This window comes from Siphateles boraxobius, unplaced genomic scaffold (genome assembly GCF_051911475.1).
Source record: "Siphateles boraxobius isolate OS27281-9 unplaced genomic scaffold, OSU_SipBor_1 57, whole genome shotgun sequence".
In the NCBI taxonomy this organism is placed as follows: Eukaryota; Metazoa; Chordata; class Actinopteri; order Cypriniformes; family Leuciscidae; genus Siphateles; species Siphateles boraxobius.
In genome coordinates, this window is record NW_027509183.1 from 591,494 (window position 1) to 599,308 (window position 7,815).

Here is a 7,815-nt window from a genome sequence, read left to right on the forward strand (position 1 = left end):
TGTTGGTCATACTTCCAAATAGTATAATGTGTGATTGCGAATGCCAGTATCCACACCGGCGGCGACTGACAGCCACACAATATCCTCAAAACATTGGATTCATCCGCGATGTGCCGAGCCGAGGCACAACCCACGTAAAGTTGATAACTCCTCGAATAACTGCAATTGCAGATTTCAAACAGAGATGGCGACAAATGAATGCTTATGAATGCTTTTTATATAAGATCAAGTGTCTCAAATACGGCAGATGTTTTCTCTTCACTAACACCACTCTTTTCTTCATTGTAGAAGTCTCAGTGAATCAGCTGGTGTTTTGGTGATTTTTGTCGATGTTAAAGTTTTACTCTGGTGTCCAAGCAGAGGAACCACAGGTGATGTTCATCACATTGACTGTCACTACTCCCACTCACCATAAACACAATATACTGACTGGCTTCATTTTCAACACAACATATGATGATTTGGTGCTCAATTATATCAATTTTATCAATATTATTTATGCAATGTTGCTGCTTAGTGGAAACCATGATACATTACAGGATTCTTTGATGAATAGAAAGTTAAAAAGAACAGCATTTATTTGAAATTGAAACTTTTGTAACATTATAAATGTTTTTACTGCCACTTTTGATAAATGTAATGCATCCTTGCTGAATAAAAGTATTAATTAATTAATTATCATTTATAAGTTTTGGGTTAGTCAGACATAAAAATAAATAAATAAATGAGTGTATCACGGTTTCCACAAAAATATGAAGCAGCACAACTGTTTTCAACATTGATAATTATCAGAAATGTTTTTTGAGCAGCAAATCATCATATTAAAATGATTTCTGAAGGATCATGTGACACTGAACACTGTGAAGACTGGAGTAATGATGCTGAAAATGAAGCTTTGATCACAGGAAGAAATTACATTTTACAATATATTCAAATGGTTTTACTGTATTTTTTAGCTGAATTATTCCAAACTTTTGACCGGCAGTGTATAAAGTAATGCTGTATATTTTTCCAAGTAGATATTTACACTTGTGAAGTGTTTACTCTCTTAAACTCATCAAAGGATGAATTCCAGACCCTCCTACTGTCTGACATTACTGAATAAAAGATCTTCTTCTTTTCAGCAGGCAAGACTTCTGAAAGGATAATCACTCCTTTTCTTTATTCTGCCTTTTCTCTTTCCTGAAGCCGAAAGAACAGGAGCAGAGGGAACGTGCACACCGGCTGGGTGAACCTGGGGTCAAAGGTCGGCCGTTTAATGGGGAGGTTCAAACGTTGCTCAAAGCGGATAGGAGTGCGAAGGTGTCATTAATGCCGAGCAGGAATGCTCCAATAAAAACAGCACTTCCTCATGCAAAGCTGCCCATAAAAGAGCACAATAAATATCTCATTAGACTGATAGCTGCTGGAACTGTGTGTATATAGGATGGAGATAGACGTCTCAAAAGCACACGACAACATCCGCTAACAAGATACAGAGCACTCACCCTTTATGGACGAACGGAAAATATGTCATATTTCCAGAGACGGTGAAAACCAGAAGCATCTGCATTGCAAATGAAGCTTATTGTTCTTTATGGGCCATCTCTCGTTGGCTTATGCGGTGACATTGCCGTTGGGTGAGATATGAAAGACACGCACCGCTTCTTGTGTGGAGTGAAGTATATCTGCAGATCTGGAAATCCAACCACAATTACAACTTAAACCTTTCTGTTCATGAATGTGCTCACGGTGGTTGTTTTTGAATTAACAGCCAATCTCATATTTTGGCACAGCAGGTTGATTTTACACTCAACATGGCTGCATTTATTTGATCAAAAATACAGTAGAGAGCAATTTTGTGAAATATTATTACAATTTTAAATAACTGTTTTCTACGTTGCCAGTTAACAAAATAAATCAATTGACACTGAACCACGTTTTAGATATGCTTTATTTTTCTCTATTAATTCAATCAATTGTTTAAATTTTCTTTGTTAAGATCTTCAATGCTTTGAACTGAATGGTTCAACAATTAACAGCTGATAATTTAAAATCACTCAACCACAACCACACTACTCAAATTCCCCACACGGGGTCACTATAATTATATAACCAAGTGTATAAACTCAAAATGAATAGTTCACAAAAAATATCAGAAAATTCAGTAAAGCCTTATAAAGTGTCAATTTCTCAGAATTTCACATTTTTATGAATGCTAGGGCACACTTTCGGGGTGAAACAATACACTTAGGAAGCAAACACAAACATGGTAGTGGGGCACCCAAACTCTTTTATAGAGAGTTTGTAATGCCGTCACGTGCATCGATCAAACATCTCCGATACAAAGTTGACACACGACTGGATTCGTCTCTCATGCACTGCTTTACCTGTCTTTCTCTGTATCGCATTTCTATGTAAAGGTGCTCTAAGCGATTTCGGGTGACGTCACTTCTTGTTTACGTTTAAAGTAGGCTATTGTCAAACAAAACGGAGGCTAGCTCAACCCTCCCTCCTCTTCATCCGCACACTAACCTCCCAAACCCCGCCCCCAAATCCTTCTTGTCGGTTATTGGCTGGAACAGTTTGTTATTTTTCGTGGTGCGGGTTAGCCCAGTTTGTTTTTGTTGTGTTTGTGGAGCCTGAGGTGTCTGCAGAAACCGCGTTTTTTTACAGTGTGTTCAGGGGACAGGCCGCTAGCGGATAGTGAGGAGATGTTTGCTGTATGTGACAAAAAAAATGTTTTGGCCTAAAAAACGTGTGACATCGCTTAAAGCACCTTTAACACGTCATCATCAGGGCTCGCTTTTCTTAAAGGGGAAGTACTCTCTTTCTTATAAGTTCAAATACCACCGCCTACATCTATTTAAATATACTTTCAAATGTAATTTATTACTGGGATCAAAGTTAAATGTTCGGCATCATTACTCCAGTCTTCAGTGTCACATGATCCTTCAGAAATCATTCTAATATAAGCTGATTTGCTGCTCAGGAAACATTTGTGATTATTATTAGTGACTATGTTTACATGTGCACCAATAATGTGATTATTTCCAATAATCAGAGTAAGGACTGAAGATAGTTACATGACACAAGCAAACCTGTTCACTCCGGTTTACGTGCAATTTTCATTATTCTGCTTATTCGCTAAGAATTGTGGTCATTTTTATTACAATTCAAATACCCCAAGCATAGCACGAATGAACTCACATACAGTACTTTTGTGTTTGTTACAGCCAGAGTGCATTACTGTAAATGTAATCAGCCTGGTACAGGTGATATAAAGTCAAAAATTATCTATAAAACCCTTTAATTTCACTTGGATCATCATCAAAGCAAGGATGTTTTTTGCTGTTTTAATTGACTTTCCGATGTATTTGAAGAGGACTGCCTTGACATTAATTATGCATATTTATATTGTTTCTACATTATACACCAAGGTACAGTGCACAGTTTACGAGCATCCAATGCCCTCTGAACCGATCAGGATGTGCAACTGGAAATGAAATTGTGATAGAAGGTACTGGACTGATACTGTGAGTGTTTCTGAGGAAAAACTAGTCACTGGATATGCCAGTTTACCAGGTTAGTGGTATCTAATATTTTGAAGATCAAAAACGCATTTGAAGTGCTTAGTCAAGTCACATTTATTTATACGGTACTTTATACAATACAGTGTGTTTCAAAGCAGTTTTACTGTAATAAGCAAGAAAATAACAGTATTAATGTTGAAAACTTCTTCAATTATGAAACAAATGCTATTTCAGCTGTAAAACAGCTCTAAAAAGACGATAGTGTCATCCGTCAGCTCAAGTCAGTTCAGCATTGATTTATAACAGTGTCAATGTTGCAAAGTTGAGCAATTATGAAATTCATGAAATGCTTATAGTTGCAAGCAAACTAGATACCCATTTTTGCCTGAGAAATAGAAAGAATTTCTGAACGTATTTGCAATTTCTTTGCATGGAAAATATATTTCAGATGAACCTGCCAACCCTGATTGGTTGCTTCAAAGGGGTCCTATTAAGCTTTTTACATGTTCAACTTTCTTTAGTGTGTAATGTTGCTGTTTGAGCATGATAAAGCTCTGCAAAGTTTCAAAGCACAAAGTTAAAGATATTCTCTATATCAGTGTCACTGTTTCTGAACTCCCTGAAACGACTCCATTGTAGTCTTGAGTTTTTTTCCGTCACAATATTCCTCATTTAAATAATTCATACGCAGGATAAAGGGGCCTGGTTGAGTTAAGGCTGATTTATACTTCTGCGTGGGACCTACGCCGGAGCCTCTACACCGTAGCCTACATTTTGGTTTTAATTTATACTTCTGCGTCGTTGTCCGCGTTGACGCACGCAGAGGGAGCATGTGAAACCCGAGGAAGTGGTTTGAGCAGACCAATCACAGCGCTTGCGTCCGCGTAGAATAGACGCGTTGTTCAATTTTGTAGATGTGCACGTCAGGGTACGCCGGAGGGTACGCGCGCTACGCACAGACTACGGCGTAGCTACGGCGTAAGTTCGACGCAGAAGTATAAATTGGGCTTTAGTTAGTAGTGTGTTGAAACTGGCGGTTATGGTAAGAAACGGGACAATTCCCAAACACACTCGAAGTGCTCGACCAATCAGAGCACAGTGAGCTTTAAAGAAGGAGGGGCTTCATAGAGACAGGAACTAAACAGAGCGTTACTGACAGACTGGGAAGAGAGAAGCTGCAACAATGGAGAATATGGGGAAAATAATGTGTTTTTTGAAGCATAAAAACCTGTTTTTGTATAGGTCCCGTTTAACTCACTGTTTTTTGTTACAGTCTAGCAGTGATGTCATCACTGGATTGCTAGTGAAACATATGACATGGAAAAACACGTCTACGTGTACGTAAGCACATTGTTGAAAGCGTGTAGCATCTGGCTTCTACAAACCCCTAGAAAACTCCCTCCCTCTCTGTTTCTCCTGTCCTCCACTTCTCCTGGTTTATCTAAACAAGCTGGACTAATCCCAACTATCAGGGGATGCTCTGTCAAAACGTGCGGCAGGGGCCCTAAGGCGAACCGAGCCGGTGAGCAGCGTGCGCGGCTCAACCAGCTCACCAGTGACAGAGCAGAGGGGCCAGATTAGCATAATGCATCAGTGTGTGTGTGTGTGTGAGATGGCTAGGGAGAGGGAGGATATTTTGTGTGTGAGAGACAGAGCAAAAGCATGTATGTGATATAAAAGAGAAACATGCATGCACATAGTTGAGAGCATGCTTTGTGTTGATGCAGTGTGTTTGCAGTATGTATTCGCTGACTCGATCTCATGTTCAGGTCAACACAGTTCATCTAAGTTTTCAGTCTGCGAAGCTCCATCCAGCCGTCTGCCTCCTCTGGGTCTGCGGGGCGGAGAAACGCTCTGACTGCACATACGGAACCAGAGAGACACAGAGCTTGTCTGAATATTCATGCCCTGGGCCCTCAGCACCACCCAAACCCCCCTAAAATCCTCGGCGCTCTACCCTAGCGACGTGCTCCAGGTTAAGGCCAACTCCGAAAGAGACACCGGCAGGAGAGAGGAAAGAATTAGTGAGAGGTTTGATGAATGACTCTTCCTTTTTTCCTTACCCCTCATTTCCAGGAATTAGAACATCTCGTTTTTTTTCTGATCTGATTCGTTCGGCGGAATCATGTCAGATAACTAAAAATATGTGATTAGCAGGAAGAGTTGATGTTTATATGTTTGAAATGCGCAGGCATAAAGAGAAATCGATACATACGGTTGCAACTGATATCTGTTTTAAATTCTTTCTTTTTTTTCTTTTTTTTTTTTTGATTAATTTTCTTAATTATTCTGTAGGGAAAAAAACATTCTGCTGGCGAAACCAAGGCTGTGCAGGCAATACTATTTATTCATATTTTGAAATATTTTATTTCTATATTTTCACTTTTCATTTTAGTGTAAGTTTAACTCATTTTGTTATGTGGTTTTGTCATTTTTTAAAATATTTAAAAATATATTATTATTTAGCTTTAATTTATCCTTATTCCAGTTTTAGTATTTTAGTACTTCAGCTGATTTTGTTTCAGTTAGCTGCTAAGGCATCATTTCTAATTTTCATTTAAGATTTTTATTATTATTATTTTATGTTTTTCATCTAAAAATCTGATATTATTTTATTGGAATTTTAACAATGACAACACTGGTGTGACCAGGTTACAATAATTTTAATCAGAATAATTTTCTGAACTTCATTAAACTGATATTTACTGGGGGGTTTTTTGCAGAAAATGAGTGGTTGCTCATGCCAAATTTGTCTGTTAAGCTGTTCTAGATGGTTTGCCAGACTGTTGCTAGGGTGTTGTGGGTTGTTGCTAGGGCATTGTTAGGTGGTAGTGTGTTGGTAGAGGTCATTGCTTGGCATTTTCTAGGGTGTTGTGGGTGGTTGTTAGGGTGTTGCTAGGCTGTTTTCTAGATTGTTGTGGATGATTGCTAGGGCGTTGCTAGGCTGTTTCCTTGGTTGTTGTTGGTGGTTGCTATGGTGTTGCTAGGCTGTTTTTAGTGTGTTGTTGGTGTATATGGCCCAGGTTCCTCCTTTAATGTGCATCAGTGGGATTTTTTCTGGTCCAGAAGGTTAAAATGGTTCATCTAATCACTTATTAAAGTAGCAGCACACTCTCCTCAACAACACACATGACTTGTTGAATGAACAAAACTTTGCAGCGCACCTCCCATTTAATAAATGTGTTACTTCTGATATGAAACAACGTCTCAGCTTTCAATTTCTGTCAATTTTATTACGAAATTCAAACCGTTTTGGCACTCTTTAATGTGGCGCCTTCAATTAATGCGAAGCGCACTTGAATGATCATCTCTTCCGCTTTATTGCATGAACAGCATGAAATAAACATGAATAAACATCAGAAGGTGTGATAGATACAGTACACCTTACCAAAAATCACTCAATCAGTGTTTTAACCGCGGAAAGACGTCAATAAAACAGCTTGTAAACAATGTCACATAATGTTACATTAACCTCAGAAAAGCCATTCAATGTCCGAAAAATCGTTGGTCAGCTGGAAAATGTACTTAGCACTATATATACAGTAAACACTATATTGCAGATTCATTGGATTTCTACTTAACCTGTTGTGTGTTGTTTAATATATATTTGAATAAATCCGTCATGTTTTTATGACAGCCACCATTTAAATTTTAATATTAATAAAAAACCAAGTAGAAACGTAATTGTCATTAAAAATGTATTATTATAACGTTATTATTATAAAAACTTTCTAAAAATCAGTTAATTGTAATCTTTAATATTATAGTGATGTAACTAGGTTTTTCTGCATGGCAATTCTTTCCGATTACTGAAAGGTGCACGTCTTCTTTGGATGCGTCTGGTATTGTGACTGACCTGTTGTCATGCGTTTAGGGGTCTTGCCCTCATGATTCTGTGTCTGTGTGTATCGAGTTGTTGTGTTGATGTGGATCACTTGTCTTGTGTTTGTAACTGGGCCGCATCTGTGAATGCACACTGGGCCTGTGTGTGTGCGTGCGTGTGTGTGTGTGTGTGTGTGTGCGCGCAAGGCCTCATTATCCGAACACTGAGCGCTGGGACACTGGCCTCTATCAGCAGCCCAGTCGCCCCCGGCATCTCTGCATCCCGACTGCCTCATCCGCACACACACTCACAGTCCGATGCCAAGTGAACTCTAAGGTTTAGCATCGGGCCCAGGCAGATCTAGCGCCTCTTATTGTTTTCAGAACCCATGAGCGCAATGGGACCCAATTGGGGCCTCATTACTTTATTGTTCTGAGAAGGTTTGGATGCGATTTACACATGGAATATTTGAATAATGTT

At 38.9% G+C, this 7,815-nt stretch overlaps 1 long non-coding RNA gene across 1 annotated transcript; it reads left to right on the forward strand.

Annotated features, from left to right (window-relative positions):
• Nucleotides 1–291: 291 nt before the first annotated feature.
• LOC143715206 (uncharacterized) lies at nucleotides 292–5,534 on the forward strand. Its single transcript, XR_013195685.1, has 3 exons — nucleotides 292–371; nucleotides 3,420–3,564; nucleotides 5,282–5,534. It is a non-coding gene; the product is annotated as an uncharacterized LOC143715206 (long non-coding RNA).
• The last annotated feature ends 2,281 nt before the right edge of the window (nucleotides 5,535–7,815 follow it).